The sequence below is a fragment of the Lynx rufus genome, unplaced genomic scaffold, assembly GCF_022079265.1.
Source record: "Lynx rufus isolate CCGP_SWC_20201006 ecotype Redwood Valley unplaced genomic scaffold, mLynRuf1.p SCAF_9, whole genome shotgun sequence".
Taxonomy (NCBI): domain Eukaryota; kingdom Metazoa; phylum Chordata; class Mammalia; order Carnivora; family Felidae; genus Lynx; species Lynx rufus.
In genome coordinates this window covers 64630124-64654024 of record NW_025814897.1, presented here as the reverse complement: position 1 = coordinate 64654024, position 23901 = coordinate 64630124, and the positions used below count along the sequence as shown (strand labels likewise).

At 50.6% G+C, this 23901-nt stretch overlaps 1 protein-coding gene across 7 annotated transcripts in view; it reads right to left on the bottom strand.

Moving 5' to 3' along the window:
• PPFIBP2 (PPFIA binding protein 2) overlaps nucleotides 1-23476 on the bottom strand; it is a 148927-nt gene extending 125451 nt beyond the window's left edge. For 5 of the 7 annotated variants that reach the window (XM_047071290.1, XM_047071286.1, XM_047071291.1 and 2 more), the window contains exon 1: nucleotides 23283-23475. The gene's annotated coding sequence lies outside the window, so the exon portion shown is untranslated. Of the gene's footprint in view, nucleotides 1-22941; nucleotides 23228-23282 lie in introns of those variants that run through there. The other 2 variants (XM_047071289.1, XM_047071288.1) reach the window with 2 other exon arrangements.
• Between the last annotated feature and the right edge of the window lie 425 nt (nucleotides 23477-23901).

The following is a 23901-nucleotide window of genomic DNA, read 5'->3' as shown; positions in this document are numbered from 1 at the left end:
CTCCCCTGCAACTCTTCCCTGTGTCTCAGCCCCTGAGGGCACCCCCGTTCAGTAAACCCTGAGGACACTCCCACAGATTCACAACTATTCATTGTCAGTAGGAAACTAAAGCCAGGTGCAGCACTGCCCCCCCATAGTTGATGCCCACCTCCCTCTCCACGCCCTCACACTTGGTGGGCCCCAAAAGATGGTCTTCCCCAGTATGCTCCCCCACCCACTTTGGTGATGCCACCACAGTTGCCAAGCCAGAAACCTGGGAGTTTCCTGGGCCCTTCTGGCCTCTCACCCACATCCAGCAGTCTCCCTCATCACCTGCTCTCACATCTGTCCCCTCATCTTCCACCCTGCTTCAGGCCACATATCATCTCCCGTCTGAACGACCACAATGGCTTTCTGACTGCCTTGCCTGCCTACAGCCTCACCCCCACACAGCCCTCATGCTCCACCCTGCTGCCAAGAGCATGGGTCTATTTCACAAACCTAACCAAGGCACTCCAGCACCTGTACAACCGTTCACCAGCTCGTACCCCAGAGACAAAGTGAAGGACCCATGAGGTAGTCAAGAGCATTTGCTCTCTAGTCAGGCTGCATTTGGGCCCACGTTCTTCTTGTCATGGGCTAGGTCCTTGGACAACTTCCTCAACATCACTGAGCTTCGTTTTCCCTATTTACAAAGGGCAGGTGAAAATATACACATTGTGAGGTTACGGAGAGTCAGGGAGATAATGTGTGTAGAAGTCCTTTGCATAAAGCTGGGTGTTCACAACCACAGCAACAATAATTCTCTCAGCCGCACTTGGCCCCATTGGCCCCGAGCACTAACAATTTCACCCCACCTGCTTTTGCTGTGAGCTCCCCCCACCCCCGCCAACATGCAACGTTTTAGCCCAAGACCTCCCTTCCCCCTGGTCAGTTCCTACTCCTCATTCAAGGTCCAGCTCCAACATCATCATTCTAGGGATCCCCTCCCATCCCCCCCATGAAATGACTGCTCCAACTCAGTACCCCTCTTCATGCCCATGACAGACTTCCTGGACAGCGCCTGGAACTCTCTAGAGCACTGGCTACTCATATGTGCGACTACTTCATCTGAATGTTAAGTTTTTTGAGGGCAGGGCCAGTCTCCAAAGCCCAGAGTTCAGCCCTGGACCTGGCTCAGAGCATGTGTGGATAGACATTCCCATTCCAAAAAGGAGAAAATGGAAAAAATGAAGAGGTCACTGGTCTAAACCGGAAGTTGAGAGGCTTCTGTGGGTGACAGGGGCCCCGGGAGGCCCTGAGGCCTGAGGTCCTGTCCAGTCTGGAGGACTTTGTCCCCAGAGGGAAGGGCCTGCCGATGCAGTAAAGCAGCATGCATGGCCTCAGGGCAACGGCAGGGCCCTGCAGACACTGGCTTTGTATCAGGACTGAAGGACAAGGCCACAGGCATTGACTTTCCATCAGGAGAGATCAGGGGACACAGAAACGTCCTGTCACAGGACAGGGGTTGGAGCAGGACAGAGGGGCCAGGATGCCGAGGAAGCTGCCATCAGAATTACGGAATGCCATCAGTGAATATCGGAGTCTAATAAAAGTGAAGAGGCGGGGCCTTGATTTCTTTTGTCAATGAATAGAAGCTGAAGTAGCCTAAGAAAAACTGCACAGGAGAAATAGAAGAAAGCCTTTGAAGGTAGAAAAAGCCACTTAACTTGCACTGGTCTAATCACAGTATCAGTCATGTCTGATAGCAAACATTTGTTTGACGCTTTCAGCTTCAAACATATTTTTCACACACAGGCTTCTCATTCCCACCTAAATATCCCAGATCAGGCTGCTGTGTTTAGTCAGCCAGTTAAGCTGAGGCCGGGGGGCTGAGGTGTGCCAGAACCGCTCACGGGGCGCTAAGCTGAGGCACAGGCTGGCAGTGCCGGGGCCAGCGGGGGATGAAGGCAGTATTTCTTGCTAAGCGTCTCTTTCCCGCTGTGCCAGGTTAGTGAGCTGTGTGCACTGGGCATTCCCAGCCACTCCCTGTGGGGCCAGTTCCAAAAGATCCCTAAGAACATTTGTGCTGGAGTCCAGCTCCACAGAACCTGCTGGAAGGAGTCCTTTTTCTTTCTGGCCCTTCCATTGAAAACCTGGCCCAACTCCTGTCACATGTCACTGCTCCTCCAGCAGCCTCCTTTGGCACATCCAAACCCAGATGCTTCCACTTAAGCTCTTACCCACAGAGCTCAAGCCCTTCTCATCAAACCACAGCCCGTCAAGCAAGGCTCCGTGACCCCAAAAAGCTCTCCCACCAACACGCAATCGTAGCAAGGGAATAGGCCACAGAGCTCAACTCCCTCCTCAGAAGAATGCAGTGAGTAGCATCAGGTGCAGACACCTCACCTCCAGGGACTTCCTCCCAGCTCAGGTGTCCCCGGGACTCAGGAGCAGGGCCGACATCCTCCCTCTTGCTGGGAATGGCAAGCTTTTTAAGAGAAGCAGCACCCTCAAAGATATGAGCATGAGACACAGGAGCCCAGCCCAGAAGGAGGAGCACAGGGTCTGGCCAGGAAACGGGTATGAGAGAGCGTGAGGGTGTTGTGGCTCACACCCAAGCAGCACATCTGACCTTCTGGGCTTCGGGAACACTGAAGAGCTGACGTTGGGTTTCCTTCCAGGTCTTTGCTTAAGATTTTTAAACACTTGCTTCACCTTCCTCTGGCTGTTCTCACCACCCATTTCTGCTCTTAACATTCTGCCCCCAAGCTGGTCCTTTTCCCCAACCAAGGGCTTGTTGTGGTGAAGAGCCCACAGCAATCTCAGTGACCAGGGCCATGGGCCTCAACCCAGGCCTGAGGAGGAGAGTCCGGGCAGATCTCCGAAGACAAGCAATGCAGACACTCCAAGTAGGAGAGGGATCGAGGGGCAGGCATCCAGGCCCGAACCTCTGCCTTTGGGAAGAAGGAGCTGGGGAGCCAGACGGTGTCCAGGGGACAGAGTATCACCAAGCCCCCATCAACGTACCTCTTAACACTGTGTTTACAACAAGTACGTCTGTGTCTTCACTACAGTGGGGCTCACTGCAGCCACTTAGAGAACTCAGGCGGAAGGTTCTCTCGCTTCCTTCTGAGAGTCTCGGAAACATCAAGTCTGGGGAGTAGACACAAATGAGCATCCCCTTCCAGGCTGGGATGTGAAGGACCACGCCGCAGCCACAACACCTCACATGCTCGGAGATCTCTCTGCCTGCCCTGCCACTACCACCATCCACAGGACATCAGATGATGGCACACTACCTCCTGCCCGTGCGGTTTCCACCTGTGTGCAAAAAGCTGCCTGCGCCAGAAGCAGCAGCCCCTGTGAAAAGACTCCATCCCCATTTCCTCATTTAATCTTCCTGGCCATCCTGTGCGGGATGTATTATAATTATCAGCCCCGTTTTACAAAAGAGGCAACTAAGACATAAAGATGTTAAGACACTGCCTGAGGTCACATGGTTGCTAAAAGTCCTTCCGTGGAGTCCAGTGTGTCTGTCACCTAAGTCCCTGCTTGCTGTCCCCACCATACTGCCTTGTCCTGCAGACTTGCTCAGAGCAGTGAAGGCTGGGAGACAGGAAGCTGGCTTCCATGTCCAAACAAACAGGGCTCAAAACACCGGGGGCCAAGACACTGCTAACTTCTCCCCTTCATACAGTGTCTTCATGGGGATTCTGTGCACTGCCCCGACCCCCTTCAACTGTTACAAGATCATAATTTACTTGAAAAAAGAAAACATGGGACAGGAAACTGTCATAAAAGATGCATGACTCCTAAAAATCAATGTATATATTTTTATCTATTTATCTAAATTTATCTATTTAACAAACACTATTTGCCCCGCATCATCTATAAAACCCTGGAGTCGATGCTAAGAGGAAATGAATGAATGCCACTTCTTTATCTTCCAAGGGTCAAAACGCTTTCATCGCTCATCCACGTCAATTAGAATGTGAAGGGTCCATGTAGAACTGGGCCTCTATCTGGGATCTATAAAGCAGAGCCAACAAACTTTGGCTTTACCAACTTCGACTTCAGAAATGGATAAGTTAATGGTCTAATTTTAAAGTCATCAAGGTATTCCTTTGTGAGAAGAAAAGCATCATTTCCCTGAAATTCCCATCATCCCTAAAATTAAGCTCAGATAGCAATTCAGTGCTAATGGCAATATTACAATGTCACTAGCTCAGTAAGCAAGCAACATGCAAAATATCACACAGAAGTTACTTTCAAAGAGAAGCTGAGTTTTGAAAATTGACCGTTTGCTCATCATTTTGTGGATAATAAGGCTCAGTGTGTCACCCACTCATACAAGTGGGGATCAGTCGAAGGGAAGCTGGTAGGTGCCGGGCACCACAGATTGCCCTGTGATTCCAGAAAGACACGTATGCAACAATACGGCACCCGGTATGCTCCCGGGAGAGGGAAGCTGAGCATGTTCAGGGTGAGGCGGCAGGAGGAAGGAGTGACCAGTGCAAGTATGGGCAATCCCAGAAAGTTTCAGGGAGCAAGTGTAGTATCTCTGATGGGCAGCACACAGAAATGTGAACGCACTGCAAACGGAGTAAGGAGTGTACATATCCTAAAGTATGTTGGGGGACAGGTGTGTGTACGTGCATGTGCATGCATGCTCGTGAAAGCATACAGCTTGGTGTGACCAGAGGACTGGGAAAGAATGACAGCAAATGAGGCCAGGACCAGCTTATGATTGGTCTCTCTAGAACTTGGCTTTTACCCATCAGGCAATGGGAGTCACTGAAGGAATCTACCTGGAAGCTGCCTGTCCTTTACCAGCAATAATGCAGCAGGATGCTAGGACCTTCTCAGGGAAGCTCACTCAGAATTCCCCCACCCCGAGGACCAGGCCATGGCAGGCTGTCCCTTCCACTGCCCACCTTAGGAACCTTCCCACACTCTCCTCTGACTCCATTTCCCCTTTCAGCACCCCTGGACAGCCGGGATGGGCCCCCTACTGCAGGGGCCTGATGTATGTCAGCAGTCAGCACACAAGATCATTCCCTGACACCTGCCCACCTCCCTCCAGCCACCTCCACAGCTCATGCCACCGGGTCACTGCTGACCCCATCTCCCCCTGCCTGAGAAGGCAAGTTCAGGAGCTTCAGCTCCACCAGATCTTCCTGCACCTACATCTTTAATCTGGTGCATCCTTCCTACCAGACTCGCCTCGGCAAACTACCACACATCTTTCTTTGGTGAGAAACCTAATCCCTCAACTCCCCTTCTGGCCTCCTAAGACCTCCCCTAATCTAGTACCACTGTGGCCCAGGCTCTCAGTGGTGTCCTCTCTACACTGACTGTGCCTCTGTCCCCTCTCCTACTCCTTCCTCTGGACCACACAAATATCAAAGCCTCTGCTCTCCTAAAACCCTTCTTTCAGCCACCACCTCATGTTTCTCCTTGGCTTCACTACCAAAGCTCTCACCTCCTCCTGTTCTCTCCAGGCCTGCTGCCATTAGATCTCCATTTTTGTGCCTTAATGCTACTGCCCCCCACCCCCCAAGCTATATCCATTCTTACTCCTGTGAGAGGCAGCAAAGGGTGGGCTTAAAGCACAAGCTGAGCTGTAGAGCCGGACTGTGGTCAGACCCTGTCTCTAATGCTCCCTGGCCAGGGGTCTCCTGTGCCTCTGCTTCCTCATCTGTCAGATGAGGATAACTTAAGCACCTGTCTCAAAGGTGGTTGTGAAGGTTACAGGAGTTCATACAAGTAAAGCACTTAGACGGGCAATCAGTCAGTGTTGGCTAGGATTGCTTTCCTTGGCATCTCATCCACACAAAACCCCATGAGATGCTCTCCTCCTTTGGCATCAGGGACAAAAAGCTCTCTGGGTTCTTCCAGATCCTCTTCCTTCGCTAAATGTCCTATGTCTCAGCTTCCACTCACCGTCCCTGTGCTCAGCTCTCTTCCTGTTTCTTCTACAGCCTCTCCCTGGACAATCCATACTTCACCTCCATATTCACAACTCGTAACACTAGACTACTTTTGTAAGCTCCAGACCAAAGCATTCAAATGCTCTTCAGCTTTCTGGCTATTTCTTAGCAGCCCCAGAGATTGAGCATGATCAGAAACTCTCTCAGCATGGTCCTGCTCTCTCTTGGTAGCTCCTGGCCTGCTTGACCTGCACACTATGCGTTCCCCCGTGACCCGCCCTTGCCTTCAAACAGCAGACAGGCCCCTGTGGATTGCTCTGGGCAGGGAGGCACTGCTCCATATCATCCCTCCCACAGCAGGCCCAGCTGTGTTCAGGTGTCTGAACCTAGGCCTTGGAGGGCCTCCTCTCACCTGGCCTTTCCCACAGCAATCCAAGCTCATGAGTCTGGCATCTAAGCATCTGTTAGCTTACCCCAAATTGTCCTGGACACATGATGGTAATACTAACGGCTGCCATTTCTTAAACACTCATTCTGCACCAAGCTAAATATTTATGTGTGTCTCATACCTCAATATTTATAAACTATTGTTATCCAAATTTTACAGACAAGGAAACTGAAACTTGCAGAGGTTAAACGACTGCTCAAATCACACATCCTGGAAGCAGTGGAGATGGGATTGAACCCGGGCAGTACAACTCCAAGGTCATATTCTTAACCACTCTGCAGCACTTCCTCGCTAAGCCTGGCCACTTCCAACTGTACCCTTCTGATTTCTTGATACTCCAGCCATAGGAAGGCATTCTCATTTTGCAGTGTCTTTCTCATGCCATCCCCTCAAGCTAATGGTCCCTTCTCTAGTCTCTATCCATCGAAACTAATTCTTCAAGGTGATTCTCCTTCCTTTATGACAGCATCCCTACCCCTACTTGTCTAAGAGCATCTCTGCTGACCCACAACTTGCTCACACCTCCGTTTTGGTTGTTTCATGTTGCCATGGGGATATCCAACAGGGGCTGACATCCTCTTTCTTGGACCGCTAAGTATCTGATTGAGGGAATGGGGGAAGGAACCCCCACCCTTCCCTCTCTTTTTCCAGAGCTGCCTTGTTCCAGATCTCTGGCCTAGGTAGATATGCCAGGTAAGGAAAGGGATGCACTGGGAACCCTGCTGGCCATTCTCAACATCTTTATTAGCCCCAGAGCTGATACGTTAGTCTCCATCTGTCTGATTCTTGGTCTTATTTTTCAGTTGGCGCTAAAACAGACAGCGCTTACGCAGTACAAATAATTATCAAACGCGCACCAACCTGGGTCACTCAGTGAAGGATGAAGTGGCAGTGGCCATAGAAGGACTGGTCTGTGTTGGTCTGTATGGCACACTGGTGACCAGTACATCATCTCTGGAGGTATGAGTACTCGTCACTAGCAAGGAGGCCCCACAGCAGCTTGGGTGACCCCTACCATCCACACAGTGCCCTCTGTCAGGGAGCCTGGATCCCCAGCAACCTGCAGATGACCCTGTAATCCACCTGTGGGAAATGCCAGGAGGGCAGTCTAGGAGGACAGGTGTTTGTGCTGTGGCCACTGGGCAATGCCCGCCAGAGTGAATTACTTCGTTGCTATTTAGTTTATAGATTAGTCTTGTCAATTTTCTCAGCAGAGACCAGGCTCTCAGGCCACAGGCATCCTTCAGTGAGTGGATATTGAGGGTGTCCAACCCTGAAAACTGCCCCCCAAAGGCCATCCATGCCTCCACTCTCTCCCATGTCCACACCTCACCTGCCCCCTGGCAACAGAACCTTACCCACTGATGGGCACTGCTAGAAGTGTCTTTCCTCAGCCCCAGAACACAAAGAAGGCTGCCCTCACTGCCCTTCTCACAGCGGAGAACACACACATGCACAATCTCACCTCCAAGGAGGAACAGACATCAAGTCATTTCAGTGCCTCAACCTAATGATAGATAGACTCAGAGAAATGCTTTAAATGTAGCTGCAACATGAATACTTTCAAGAAGCTTCATCACAAAAAATATCCCCTAAAAATATAACCAGCAAGGGCTTATGGTTGAAGCTGGTTGATAAGTAAATTGATTCATTATATGATTTCTTCTACTTTTGTGTTTGAATTTTTTTTATAACAAAGGTTTCCTTGTGTTTGTTTGTTTGTTTGTTTGTTTTTTAAATCCAGCACGTAGGGATCTGAGCTTTTCCAGAGGGGGGCACAGGATTCCACCTTTCCTTGCTGGGGATCAAGAGAACCAGAACTGGGGTTTGAACCTCAATTCCTAGTGACACAAATGGTGCTTCTTGTACAGTGCCATTCAGGCTCTCTGTAGATCCTAACACCCGACCAAATGACCAAAGGCTCAGCTCACTCTCCTTCAGACACTTATCATCTCTCCACCCTGCCTCCACCCTCTCCCTGATTGCCAAAGCTGCCTCCTCTAGGCTTCCTACTTCTGGACGACTCTTCTCCAACCCACCTTTCCCAAGGCATTACTCCTCTGCTCCCAAACCCTCCATGGTTCCCCATTGCTTCAGGAACAAAGCTGTATTCCTTAGCTCAGCCATCTAAGCCCTCTTATAAGATCCACTTTCCCAGCTGCACTTCTCACCACACTCTTAGTTCAACCCCACTGAGCCAGTTCCTACTCCCTGAATAACTGAAGGATTTCCCTATTCCTCTGTTTGGGGTGCTTTTCTCCAGCTATACTTTTAAATCTCACCCATTCTAAGACCTTATCCAAATGTACCGACCCAAGGAAGCCTTTCCTGACACCATCACCCCCCGGTGCCTGAAGGTGCTGGCTGGCTCTTCCTCTCTGCTTCTGCCATACTTGGTACTCACCTGCATCAACTTGCTTATGGCTCCGGTTGTCCAAGTCCTTGATATGTCTGTCTCCTCTTCTAAATTAAAATGCTTGAGAGCAAGGAGTATGTTCTATTCACCTTCCCATCCTCAGAGCCCAGCCGTGAACCCAACACACAGGTAGACACTCAGTATATGCTAGCTGATGAAAGATGTTAGGTGTGTGCACTGAGTGGAGGGCAAAAGGAGGAGGGGCATGTGAGAAAGAGCACGAGCGAGCTTGGCCACCTTTCTGAATAAAGGTGGGGAGTCGTCCATGGCAGCCTCTCCCCTCTCACTTTCTCTGTACACGAGACCCTCTCTTCGTGGACTAATCCTCAGAGGTGAAGGAGCTCTGCTGTAAGAATGACTTGACCGTGCTTGGCCCTGTCACAACCTAGGGACAAGTGGTGAATGCAGGTAGATTTCCACAGGACTGACGGGAGAAGAGAACGTAACTTCCCCTAACAGATGATAAAACCAGGCATTTCCACTTATTCTATTATTTTACAATGCTAAGCAACAAGAAAAAAAAAAACAGATCTGAATTGGCGAGTTTTCTCTATCATCTAGAATGTTCAGGGGCCTCATACATAACTGTAGCCTGTAGCTGGCTACCTCCTATGTGCCTCCCAAGCTGGCTCGGGGGGGAGCACAGACCCCAGAATTTGGCAGGCTTTAGGTAAATACTAACTGGATTAATCAAAGTTTATTCTGTCTTTTGAGGCTTCATTTCAACACTTGTCAAACAGTTTAATTTTGAATCGATGCAACAGTTTTCTTTTTGCACTGGGGAGGAAAACGTTTAGACCAGTAAGAGACCAGGGAATTTCCCTAAAGGCAGGCTGTGTGCACTGGCAAGGACAGCCTGGCTCCTGCCTCTGTCAGGAGAAAGGGGCTTCCTCTGTAGGCCTGGGCTGGAGGGTTTTCATTAGTAGGGTATTAGCAGCTCTGTCTTCACTGGAGGCCTGAGGACCACATGGGAGGCAGATGAAGACGGCACACAGAACCCACTGCTGCTAGAGAGCCTAGACTACAAGGGAACTGCCCGGCCTGGACTTTTCGGGGCTGAGCCTTTGGACAAGGCCAATCAAGCCTCCTGCACTGACTGCGTTGGGCCTACCTTCCTCTCCTGGTGCCTCGGCAGGACCGGCAGTGACTGCCTCTCTTACCTCACCAGGACACGGAGGCTTGTTCACTGAGGATTTGGGAAACATCCTGTCATAGGCCAAAGCGTATCCCCCTCCCCAAATTCGTATGTTGAAGTCCCAACACCCAGTACCTTAGAAGGTGACTATCTTTAGAAGCATACTCTTTGAAGAGATAATTAAGTTAAAACGAGGTCATGGGGGTGGACCCTAATCCAACATGACTGGTGTTCTCATAAGGACACGGATGGGTACAGAGGGAAGACCATGTGAGGACACAGGGAGATGACCAATTACAAGTCAAAGGCAGAGGCCTCAGAGGAAACCAAGCCCGCAGACACCTTGATCTTGGACTTCCAGCCTCCCGCCTGAGAGACAACACATTTCTGTCATTTAGCCCAGCTAATCTGTGTGTGTTGTTATGGCAGGGCTAACAAGCTAGGACCCGCCCCAGTCTGATCCCGGACACACTAACCTGCGGACACAGGGCCTCCTCTCCAGAGATGTGGGGCCCTGTTCCCCATCCCTGTCAGTCTGAGGAAGACTTAAACAACATCCAGGTAGGGACAGTTCCTCATAGTCCTTTATCTATCTTTGCAAGTCAGCTCCAAATGGGACATGACCAGGGATCAAGGCCAGACTTTGTTGGGCTTCAAGGAGGAAACTCTGAGACGTGGCAGCTGACCGGCTCTTAAGCTGCATTCAAGGAGCTAAGTGCCCTGGGCCCAGCTGTCTCCTCTTCAACCCAATTCAACAACTCCAGCGTGTGATGGGGGGAAGGAGGGCAAGGCCCAGGGCACTAATCTCAGCTCACCTATCACAAGACATTTGCCCCTGACAGCACTTAGGCCAGAGTGATGTGGGGGTTTTCCCGAGAAAAGTGATCCAGGAATCTGCCATTGCACACATACTCCTGCAGACCAAAGACAAGCCAGTTAGAGAATTCCCTTCTCCGGGTGCCCAAGAGGTCTCGCTCCTGGAAGTCAGTCGGTCTGATCCCCAGGTGGTGGGAGCATCTGCAATTGCTCCTGGGGGCCTCTCTCCATATTTCTCACTTCTTGTCCATACAGCAGGGCTATTTCCCATGGGAGATCCCCCAGCAGTTTCTCAGATTCATAGTGAAAGGGTAGAAAGGACCCACAGCAGGGGAAGGAAGTACCAACAGGAGATCCCTCCTGCCCCCTGCCACCCCTGTTCCGAACTCTGAGCTCCTGCACTCCTTCCCATGCCCCTGAGGAAGGAGCGGAGCAGGGGGAGGCAGTAGAATGAGTCCAAGCTTTGCAGTCAGACTTGCGTTTAAATCCTGGCTTTGCTCCTTAGAGCTGGGTTAGTTTTTGATCTTGGGTAATAGATATTAACCTCTCGGGTTACTATGTAACGGAGATAATAATACCTGCCTCACACAAGGCTGGTGGGAGGGTTACGAGAGAGGACAGAGTAAACCACCCCGCTCAGTGCCCGGCCCAGTAGATTTGCAACACGTTGCCTCTCTCCTCTCAGAGAACATGTCCCTAAGTGCACTATTCCAGAAGATGGACTTGGCCAAGACCTCTTATCAGGCCCTAACTGCTGGGGTTAGGGGAAAAAATACATGACACTGACTCCCTTTGAGAAGTTACCAAATCCCCTGGAGCCAGCCCCCAGTTAGGCAGACCCTGGGGCTACAAACACAGCACACGTGCTCCAAACTTTCTGTGATTCTCTAGCAGTATTGGACAGAAAGGTCCAGGCCACCAAGTCTTCCAGAGCAGAAAGTGTCCCATTGATCTTGTGCTTACTCTTAGAGCCCCTTGGCAGCTTTCTCAGCCATTCCACCAGGGTCTCTCAGGCACCTCACTTTGGGACAGTGAGCAGGCAGGGTTTATGTTGTTCATGGGCCAGGCAGGCACCTGGCAGAGAAGTCACAGCCAGGAGATGGATTTGGGAGACCCCAAACATGGAGGCTGAAGCTGAAGCTGGGCTCCTGGGGTTGGGGGCAGGAAGGGCCATGTCCTGACCACATTCATGGAGCGGGAGGTCCCTGGCCCTGGGCACTGGTGTCAGGAGAGCCCATTTAATTCAGAGGTGGCTTTGACAGAAGATGGCCAAGTTGTCCTGGTGGCCGAGAGGCCTCACAGTTGCTCCCTGTGGACATCACACTCTCACAGAACACCTATCTATGGCCAAACGGGCAATTGCCCCCGGGATTACTTAGGAAAGGTTGCCATACGCGGTGTGTGACAGTGATGCAACAAGACGTGGGTCTCATGTAGCCTGTGGAAGCCTTCTCACGCCATCCCTCATTCAACTGTCGCTAGATTTATTTAAAATTCTCTTTCAGGGGCACCTGGGTGGCCTAGTCAGTTAAGTGTCTGGCTTCAGCGCAGGTCATGATCTCACAGCTCGTGAGTTCAAGCCCCGCGTTGGGCTCTGTGCTGACACCTCACAGCCTGGAGCCTGCTTCAGAGTCTGTGTGTCTCTCTCTTTCTCTGCCCCTCCCCTCTCTTGCTCTCTCTTGAAAATTATGTGGTTTTTACAATAAATTTCATATTTAAAAAAATAAAAAATAAACGTTAAAAAAAGTAAAAAATAAAATAAAATAAAATTCTCTTTCAAATGCAAATAACCATGACGTTTGAGGACTAGATTCATGACCCTGGAGCAGCCTTAACAGTTTTCAAAGTGCTCCTGATTAGTAGGCAGGACACAGAGGGAGGGCACTGTCCCACCTGAAGTCTCCTGTTAACATGAGATCCCGAGTCTCTGCAGCCCAGATATTACCGAATCTGCACCCAGCCTCCCTAAGGTGGTCTTCTCAGGCTTTCTCTCCAGGCTGAGGGGAAGCGTCCCATTGGGCAGCCCGAAGGACCCCGGGTCCACCCTAAAGAAGAGGCTGTGGCTGGATCTGGGTTCTGAGCTCCGGCTGTACGGCCAAGCTGAACAGAGAGGATGGGGCCCTGGGTAGACACAGGCACAATCAGCAATAAGGACTGGCTGGCTCTATAGCATACAAGATAAGGAAGGAGCCCACTTTCAGCAGGCAGCCACCACCAGCACCCACCTGCTCAGAGCCTGAACATGCTTGGTGGAAACGGTGCTCTCCTTTCACACAGGCACCCCAGCCCCCACTCGACACCCCTGCACAGGCAGGCTCCCAGCCAGTTTACTGAACAGTGTTGGCCTCTCTCCACCCCCACACCCCTACCTGGGTTACTGCCGAGGCTTCTCCGACTCTAGTCCCTCACCCCACCTTCCAACCCAATCCAGAGCGCCATCTTACATATCCCTTTACGGCTGACACCCTGGGGTCTCCAACAGATGAGGTGGGTTGTAGGCAACTTGTCACTAATGATAAAGTAGCTAAGCCAAGAGGCTTTTTGTAGAAATTAGATTAGATTCCAGGTTATCTTGCCCCATTCTCATGTACTTTATAGAGTGGGAGGAATCCAGCCAGGAAATCAGCAATTGCCTATGGTGCTCAGGAAGTAACAGTTTCTATGGCACCACGGAACTATGCAACTTCCTACTATTTTAGAGACTTACTTCCAAATAGGTCTTTGTGTGTGTACATATATACTTATTGGGGCTGGCTGTGTATCCTTAACAATCTGGTCACGTCCACCAAGTGCTTCTCACAGGTTAATGTCATCCGACACGTGCAGACTGACCATCTTCCCACCTCAACATGAAGAATTGGCTCTTCATGGTAAATTTAAGACTCTGAATAATCTGACCTCTCAACATGGTGGCAAGATAGAGTGGAAAAAACATGGGTTTGAGGATCAGGTAGACCAGGCGTAAGTCTTATTTCAGCCTCTTGCCAGTTAGGGAACCTTAGGAAAGTCACTTTTCCTGCTGGGTGAAAGCCCTGAGAGGCCCCTGTGAGATGTACATCAGCACAGATGGCTCTGTGCTCGGTCCCTGACGCCCGGCGGGGACTTAATAAATGATGATTTCCAATCCCAGTTACCCATATAACCCCATTCCTCAGTTGTAGCCAAAGCAAACCCCTGGCTGTTGTCTGCAACCGTCCCTTAATTCACCATCCCCACACCTTCCTTTGTGCATTGCTGTTCCCTGAGCCAGAAATGCCCTTCACCCAGAGGAAGGGGAGTCTCTGTTCCCCATCTTTCCTTCCAGACACATCTCAAATGCCACTTCCTCAGCAAGCCAGGTACCCCAAACGCTTGTTTCTCTGAATGTTCTCTCTGTGGTTTGGTCATTATTGCCTGTTTTGAGAAAGGAGTACACTCCTTAAGTGCTATCCAAGCAGAGGACATGTCTCACTCCTCTCATGTTCCCATCATCCCAGTCCTCAGCATAGAGGATGGTCAAAAATCATTCAGTGCCTGAAATAATAAATGAGGTCACAAGTTTATTGCCTCCAGAGTACTTAGAATTATGCTCTACCTCTGCTCCTGAAAGGGGGACTTTCCTTAGATCCAGTGGGCCAGTTCTGACTTTAGGGCGTCCCTGGCCTCCCTCCCTGCCAACCAGGCCAGGATAGCGTGCCCCACAGGCATCCACGTTGCTTAACCACAACACTCTCCATCCTCCGCCCATACACCCCACCCAAAACCTCAGCCTACTTGAATAAGGCCCTGCTGCCCACAGCCCTTCCCCGGCTCCTTTTAGGGCTGGAAGCTCACTCTGCAGCCCAGGCTGCAGACAGACAGTCAGACTTCCCAGTGTCATGCCCAGTGCCTTCCTGGATGTCTCCTTCCTATACCTGCCATCCCCTCTTGGATGCTGTGAGCCACTGCCTCAGACCACATGGCCCAGGTTCTTCAGATGCCAGGATGCTGTGTTCTCAAAATCTTCAAGGGGTGACCATGAGTCTGTAAGAGACTTTGAGCCCCGGATAGGTGGCTGAGCCAAGGTTAGGCATGAACAGAGAATGCACAGAGTCTAATCACTTCTTTGGGGTCACAGCTTCAGAGTTTCAGGCCACAAAGCTTCTCTCCCAAACCCCATTACGGGGCAGGACTTTGGCCTGTGGCTTGGGACAGAGAAAGTCCTGCAGAGTTTGCAGCCACCCCCTCCCGGCCTCCCGCCTTCATCCCACCCTGCGTTTGCTGCAACTCATCTCTGCTCAGAAGCCAACTATCCCCCACAGTCCTGCCGTTCTCTTAGTTAGACCTCCCAGCAAATCTGCCTCCCCTACTATTTTGCAAACTTCTCTCTAACCAATACCGCTTGGACAACGCCCTCTTTACATAGACCACAACACAGGCTGTAAGACTGCTGCCTCCCCCTAAAGATCAGCGTGAATTCTGTGGAATTTCTTACATCAGTGCGAACTGAAATCTGCCTCTTCTCTAATTCTCTCTCCCATCACCACCATGGACTCCCAACTCTGCCCTCTGAGCAACACACAACAAGATAGGTCCGACCTGAAAATCAGTCATGGCCCTGGTGTCTTCCTGTCAGTTCTCAAGTCCTTTCAAACCTTGCAGAGCACAGACTCCAGCTTTGCAGCAGAGAGCATCCCTCCTCCACCTACTCCCAGAGTGTGGTGTGTCCAGCCTTGGCCAGTGCAGGACAAAGTGGGATGATCTTCTAGCAAGGTCTAAAGCCAGGACTTCTATTAATGCAACCAGGCTAAGGTTGCACCTTATGGGCTTTCCCACATGGTCAGGTAGGAAACTCACACCATTGATTTTTGGAGTCTGCGGGCAGGACTCTGCACCTCCCTGCCACATGCCACATCTCACAGAGGTGGTTTGGGTGCTCAGCTCCCTCTGCTGCCTTCATCCTATACATGGGTGACCAGCCATCTGAAACCAGGCTGCCATGTACTTCTGCCTTATGGACTCCCTGCTCACCTTCACCAGGGCTGCCCCTTCCGTGTCACACCTAGAGGCCCAGAGAATGCTACTTGCCCCGAAATTTCAGAACAAGCCCGCTAGATGATGTAAATCACTGTTCTTGACAACGTAGTTTTTTCCGGGCTTCCTGAGAAGAGGATGACATGGGATGAGCCAAGCACCACAGGCAACACGGTATGTGCATCCTCTCATTTCATCATCACAAGAAACAAACGAAATAGGCTTATTATTGTTCCCATTTAACAAATGAGGAACTTAAAGCTCAAAGCAGTGACAGAAAATCTGTGTACTGGGGGATTTAAGGGGGATTTAAAGGGAGGCCTGTCTGGTTCAAAGTCCATACTCTAGAGCTAGCAGGGACCTCGGAGATCAGGGAGGCCAGGTCCTCATGGTGGAGAACACCTGCTGCCCGCCATGCTGGAAGGAGGGGGATAGGCAGGAGTCAGTTTCCTCATCTCCAGAAGCAGGACAATAATCCCCGCCCGAGGCACTGTGCAGTTCCAGTGAGCTGGCGCGGCGAAAACCTAGACGGACGCACAGGGTGGTTGTTGTTGTTACCGGGTGAGCGGCACTGCATAGAAGAACCAGATGTCTTGGCTGGTCACAGGAAGAGCTTATGTAATAAAACTTTTTCATGACATCCAGTCAAGGTCAGGTGTCAGAGCCAAGAACTATTCCTTTGCTTTGGTAAAATGTTGAATTAAGAAGAATCTTCCTTTCCAGTCCAAATTCAAGTTCTAACGTCTCCCCTCCCCCTACTGCAATCCTCTCTCTCCAGTCCCCCAGCCACCACCCCCCCCCTTACCTGACCTGGTTGCTTACTGAATCTGGAGTTCGACACCACATCCCTGGTACACCCAAGATAGTCCTGTCACCCCAGGACCCCACCCAGCATTTGTCTGCCTCCTTTCTCTCTCAAGAGTGTCCCAATTTAGACAATAAATTAAATCTAAAACTCTGGGTCTTTTTTAAAAAATCACTTCTCTGGCACGTATTTGCCTCCTGTGAAATGGGAATAATTTCCCCCCCTCATGAGACAAGCCCTTTGTAAACCCGTCAAAGCCGGAAGCCCCCCATATCCTTCTTCTGGAGGCAGCTTTCCGTGGGGCCAGTCTGCCGACACCTCTTTTGCCTTGGTGAAGCCACGCAGTGTCCAGCTAGCTATTCCTCCAAAAACCTCTTTGATTCAGGGGAAACAAGGCCCTGTGTTGGGAGAAGGACTGTTGCCCCTGAAGAGAGTGGAGTTGCCACGAGTGCATGTAAGAAACAAAGGTAACCGATTCTTGGTGTTCCTGGCCTCAGCTGTGGCTCTGCCCTCCTCTCTTCCCTAATCCCTACAACAGACCTTTGGCTCCTATACAACTACCTCTTTCTCTCTCTCTCTTTCCCTTCCTTCCTTTCTTTCCTCCTTCCCACCCTTCCTTCCTCTCTCTCTCTCTCTCTCTCTCTCTCACACACACACACACACACACACACACACACACACACACACACAGACAGTTTATCAACCTTAAGAGTTCCTTTTGGCAGAGATTTCTGGGCTTTTCTGCCAGAAGCAGGTTGGAGAAGCTTGCTAAGACTTCTTGGGATAGCAGTGCAGTCACAAGGGTGGCCCTCCCAGTTAGAGTGGTCCCTGCCCAGCTGAGAGGCCCAGCTACATGTGACTGGTACATTCCAACCATGCACACAACTCACTGTGGATTTACGTTTTCACCAGGGAGTCTGGGCAGAAGTTCTGACTATGCCCACTGAGCACACTCCCAGCAACCAGCAAGCAGTGGCTATCCCTGAGCAGACAGAGATCAACCCTAGGATTTTGGATGAACCCTTCCTTATGCCTGTCCTCATCACCAGGAAGAAACAGATATACCCAAAGCAGAGCCGCCTGAGACCGGCTCAGCAGCTCTAGGCCTGAGGAGAGGCCAGGCTGCCATCAATTCCCCTGAACAGCCTCACCTGGGTTAAGAATCTGTTCTTGGAGATTTGTCAGAAGGCCCTCCACCCACTCACCTCCGTATAAGTCATTCCTGAGTCATTCCTGGACAACCCAAGTCCCAAGTCTGCAATCCATGGCTATCCTTGATTCTTTACCATGGATGAGAAGGCCCTGCACCCATTTTAGTATCAGTAAAAATAAATAAATTAATTAATTAATTAATAGCGCAAAAACAAAAAATCAAAACAAGATAAGGTAGAAACTTCCCAGAGATCCAGCTGCATAATTCAAAAGAGCCAGGAGGCTTGACAAGTTTTCCCTTGAAGTTGAACCCCAGGCTTCCTTGTCTTTGTTTTCACTTGCCAATTACCACATACCAGGCAATAATCTAAGTGTTTGACATGCATTAGCCCAGCTCTGTCTTAGCAAACTAAGGTGACGCTATGCCATGGCAAAGGCAGGACCTGTCCTTGGGAGGCTGGAGAGTGAGGGACCTGGCCAGACAGAAAGGTGTGGAAGGGAGAGATGAGGAGGAGAGGAAATCCAGCCTCGGGGTCACTGAGTCTCCAGGCATCAGTCAGATTCTAGATAAGGTCTTCTCCCCTCCCCTGACAGCTATGGCCCTACCCCATCCATCTGGCCCCCTGACACTGGCCCTACTCACAGGCCTCTGCTTGGAGGAATGAGGTCCCTAAGGCTGGAAGCCTTCCCCGGATGGGTGCCACCCACCACCCCCCACTCCAACACTGCACAGACCACTTCTCGAGACTGATTGGATGCGTCCCTAAAGTTTGTCGGGGGGGGGGGGCAAAAGTGTGTGGGTTTTGGAATACATCTTTCCACAGAACTGACAGATTGGTGGTTGTATTCCCAGAAAAACCATTCGATACACATGTACCAACATGGAGCACTAACAAGTATGAGTGTCCATACCATAAAACACTCCCTACTTTCCATCAGCCCACATATAGTAGGCCATAGGACAGAAAGGAGGACGCATGAGCCTTCAAACCCCCATTGGCAATGGCTACCAACAGACTCCCTTCTGAATTCTTGACCTCTAAGATTCCAGCTTTAGCTGCTCTGCAGACTGAATTCACCCTAAACCTGGTCTTTTTCCCATTTTTCACTGCCTAATGGAATCTCCATCTGGACCTCTGGCAGCTCTTCTCTGGCCAACTCACAGTGCTACAAAGAGGCCCAGGCCAAAGGGCCAGGAGGCCTGGCTTCTGCCACCAGCAGCAGGTGACCCTGCATAGGTTCCTTTGGGTCGCTTCACCATTCATGTGTGTGTGTGTGTGTGTGTGTGTGTGTGTGTGTGTGAGTGTGTGTGTGTATGTGTGTGTGTGTGTGTGTGTGTGTGTGATATGAGAAACTACTCAAGGCTCTCTTCTGATTCCAAAAGGAATCAACCATCCTCATTTCCCTTCCCCCTTCCAAGAATCTCCTCCTTGCTCTCATGCTACTAACAATGCCTCGTTCTTCTCCCAGCACATTAGCACAAAGTGTCAGTGTCCAATTTGATGCCTTTCCCTCTCCCTCAAATCCAGTCAGTCACCAAATCCTGCAGGATTTCTGGACAAGATCACTCACTCTCCATCTCTATTGCCATTGCCTTGATTTACACCCTAAGCTACCTCTATGGGTTATTCCAAGAGCATATTCTCACAGGAAGTTGCTCCTTGGCCCTGCAACCGGCCCTTTTCAGCCCTGAATCCTCCTGAAAGCAGAGAGTTCACTACGTGTTTTCCACACCAAAAGGCCTTCAATATCATGAGAAGAAAATGTCAATTCCTTAACTTCAATGCTCAAGGCCTTCCCTGACCTCTCCCCAGCCTAAGACTGCAGTCTACCTCTCCCAGTGTCCCCTCCCCACTCCACCCTCTGACTCTAGCCATGTGGGACACTCCTCACTGGGCTTGTCCCAGTCTTTCAGGTTCTGTTCTTGTTTCTTCCCTCATCACCTGTGCAGAATAGCCTACTCTTTTCCCCTTTCACTGAAGCAAACATTGCAAAACCAGCCAGCTCCAGGCCCATGTTTATCACAAACTCTTCCTGGACATCTGCTAGATGTAGGGCTGCACACAAGAGTCTGGAGTGGGTGTGGACAGAGACATGCCAATAAAGCACCTCAGGACCATAGCACAGTTCTCCAGTTGATGCTACATGTATGTACTAGAGAGAAGAGTAAAAGTGACTTGGAGGTGGGGGGAGGAGAGGTGCTTCAAGAGTTTGATCTGCATCCTGAAGTTAATAAGAGTCCGTTCAGCTCACGGGGCAGACAAAAAGCTTTCCATGAAGAGCAAATAGTGCGTGCAAAGACAGAGAGGCACAAAAGATAGGATCTCTTGAGCTACTCGGTTTGGGGAACAGTGGAGATACAGCTGGAGAGCTAAATTATTGCCAGCCTTTGCAGAGCCTGGAAGGCCAAAGAAGGATGTTATACTTTATCCTATCAGGGAGGCAACCCTATCCCATCTTGTGCAGACCTTCCATCCACAGATACGTTACAGGGCCAAATGACTACATGACATGGAACACGGTGATTAAGAGCATGGTGCACAGTGAAGAGTCAGTTCTCTGTGTGCATAAGGGCATACGTGACAGACAGAGGAAATGAAAGCAAGAATTATAGAGGAGCACCAAAGTAAGAATTACCTAGGAGCACTAAGTAAAAATCATAAATTTCCTGAAGACAAAGCTGTGTTAGCAGCCCCCTGGAAAATCGCAAGGCCTTGAGGAGATCTGGGTCTGAAGCTAAACAGATTGCATCTCCCAGGTTATTTACTGAGTGGGTCAGAGATAAGAATGGGTGTCTTGAAGCTCTGCAAGGGCTAAGGAGACCTGGCTCTCAGAGTCTATAAGGGATACAGCCCACCTTTCTGAAACCACCTGTGGGCTCTTTGAAAACCGAGACACCTAGATGCCAGCAAGTGTTGAAACCAAAGACTGATGCCAGGAAACATAAAGTGGAACCACCGCAAAGAGGAAGCAGGAAAAATAGTGACTCCAGAAAAAACAAAGCTGCCAGAAGCTTCAGCCTAGTTGTGCCCACACCAAGTGGTGACAATGTCACATCTCCCCCCACCCAAGTGTCGCCTCTCGAATGGGGGTGCACAGTCTGCGAACTTAATAAATGTCTAGATACCTCATTAGTTGCATTCATATTAGCTTTTCCTCCTTATATTTTGCAAGAGGGGATCAGCCAGAGGATTTTAAGCAGGGAAGTCATGAACAGGTTTGTATTTCAGAAAAAAAAAAAAAATTTCTGACATCCACGTTAAAACCAACTTCCAAATGTTATCATGTCAAATGGTAGAGCCTAAAGGGCATGCCATTCTTCTCCAAAGCTGAATTGTCATTCCCCTATCCTCACTGCTGGAAGCAGTCCGCTCAGTCTGAAGACAGATACCACATATCCCTGGCCCCCTGGCCCACAGATTCTATCTTTCCAAAGTCTCTCCCACCTGTCCCCCTCAGGCCCAATAGAAGGCCTCACCGCTTCTATGCTGGTGGATTTTCAATGTCCTAACTGGTCCCTCCATCCCAGGGTCTTTCCCCTCTGCTCACTCCTTGCCACAGCCACAGTGGGCTAGAGCAGGCTCCACCTTGGCCTTCATCAGAATCACCCCTGGGGGAACTTGGGAAGACCATCCCGGACCCACTTCATCCAAACAGTTTAAAAGCTCCCCAGGTTTGCAAACCAAGGTCCTTAATCCTTGCCATAGATAGTGAAGAGCACCACCCTGGAATGTGTTAGAAAGGCAGATCAGGTTCCACCCCTGACCTAGGTAGGAATCAGAATCTGCATTTGAATTAAGACCCCCCTCGTGATTCTTAAGCTTGTTAAAGGTTGAGAAGCTCAGCTCCAAAGGGTTGCCTGACCATTCATTCCACAAATATTTACTGGATTTTCTCCCCGTCTGGCTAGGGGTTGGGAGGGTCAAGGGCCAAGGTCCTGGACTTTGAGAAGCTCACAGTCAATCCCTTGAGTAAAACCTGTCACTGGCTCCATGCTTTCTAAGTCCAGACTTCTGCACCTGGCTTTCACGGCCCACTGGGGCCATGTTTCATCCTTGTCACCAGCTTTATTGTCTAGCACTTGCTCTGGGAGTCCAGTTAGACCACTTGCCACTTCTCATGACTAGCTGGTGCTTGCCCTGCCTACACAGATCTCAGCCCAGGTCATGCTCTACCCACCTCTGCCTGGAGACGCCCAGGAGAAATCCTCCGAGATGGATCACACACATCACCCCTTTCTTGAAATTATCCCAGATCTTCCCTGCTCAGGTGAAAGACAGGAATTCCCACAACTCTTTGCTCTTCCCTCCTTCAGGGCATTTGTCATTGTACTTAAAACCAGTGCATGGTCTTCAAACCAGTGCACCTGTCATAGCTACCCCAGTAAAGAAGAGACCATGATTCTCAGTTTGTCCCCCCCAGTAGCAATAAGCTAATAACTGGCACATCATCTAATTTCTAAGTAAGAATAATAATAATAAATGTATGAATAAAATCATGTATGAATGCAGTGAGAAATGCACTAATCTCTCTCATCTCCCACTTCATAGTTGTTTAAATATGAATTTAAGCAGAATACTAATGGGCTGCCTTCCAACCCCAAGAGAGAAATAATCTCGAAATCAAATAATATTTTGTTTTCCAGATACAAACAATAATCAAAGACTGAACATCTTGAAGATGAATTTTGTGCACAGCCAACTACCTTCCTGTAGTTGGGCATTTAACTTCACAAAATGCAACATACAATTTGGAAACACTTCCGATTTGTATTATAATCAATTAAGGAACTGGGAAAGGAAAGAGACAAATGAAGAGAAAGATAGGAAGTAGACCAAAATATGCAAAGGGGGATCCACCGATACCAAATATCCAGCTGCTCTGAAAGCAAACTACAACACTCTGGGTTTGTTTTCTAAGAGGATTAAACACTAGTTAGAATACCTGTTTCAATCCTACACAAACTTTGGAAATTCTAGCTTTTAAATACATAATCTCATTTTCATTTGAAGAAAAACTGCAAAACTGGAGTTGGGATGTCATGAGGGAGAGGAGGAGCCCACTTTTAAGTAGGACCATCCCCATCTGGCAGTCTCCTGGGACTGCAGTGGCTTGAGACTTTGATGGCATGTTGCATTTTTGCAATTAGAGTATAGAGTTGGTCTCAGTCGAGGCGTTGCATCTGACCACACTGAACAGATATGCTTGGGCAGAGACCCTAAGCTGCCTGACCCTCCCCCCCCCACCCTTGTGCTCTCTAGTTACTCTGATGCTTCGGTGACATACCGCACAAAACTGAAGTGAATGACCATCCAGCGCATCTCCAGGGCCATGCTGGCACCTGCAGGGGCGCGGATTGTCCATGGATCCCAGGCAGGGTTCGGTGAAAATTCGAAGCAAATCCTCCTCGGGAGTTATACCCTCTTCCCAGTCTTCTGGCCAGAGAAGAGGAAGAGGGTTCCTGCCCTCGCATCTGGGACCCACTCTGGGGCCCTAACTGGCACTGACCCCCACTCCTCGAGTGGTTCTTGAATCTGGGGGCTTTCGGTTACCTAGGCAATGTACCCGCGGGGGGCTCCCGGTCCGGAACGCGCAGGGGACCTGGGGCGTGGGGACAGCCCACTGACCTGGGTGCTGGGCTCCTCTCCGGGCGGCTCAGGTGTGAGGGCCGCTCCCGTGTCCCTCCCACCTCCGAACATGAGAGCCGAGAACCGAGCTGCAGGCCACTGACCCACCGACCAACTGACCGACCAACCAGCGGACCGAGCGGCAGCGGCCGGGTCTGGAGCCCACGTGACGGGGGCGGGACCCACAGGAGGCTCGTCCCGGAGCCCCCGCTTCTCCCCGCCCTCCTTCCCCTGGGACCGCCCCTCCACTCCCCTTCCTTCTCGGGCTCCGCGGCGGTCCGCAGGGACCGGTCCGCCACCGGTTCCCTGTCCTCGGGGACCGACCTCGTCAACTCCGCCCTTTCGAACCTGCCTTCGCCTAGTCAGCCCAGCCGTGGCCCCGCCCCCCTGGACGGTGCTACAAGCCCCGCCTCCCGCAGACCACGCCCCCGTGAGCCCCGCCCCGCTCCTGTTGCCTCCCCGCCCTGCACCCTTCCGGTCCCGGAGACACCGACGGGCGGTTCCTGGCTCTGGTGCTGCCTGTCCCCTGGGCTTCTTCAGCCCTTCAGCACCATTCATTCCCCGGCCGTAGGAAATGAAAACGAGGAAGCAGAAAAGCAATTTGTATCTAGAGTTGCAA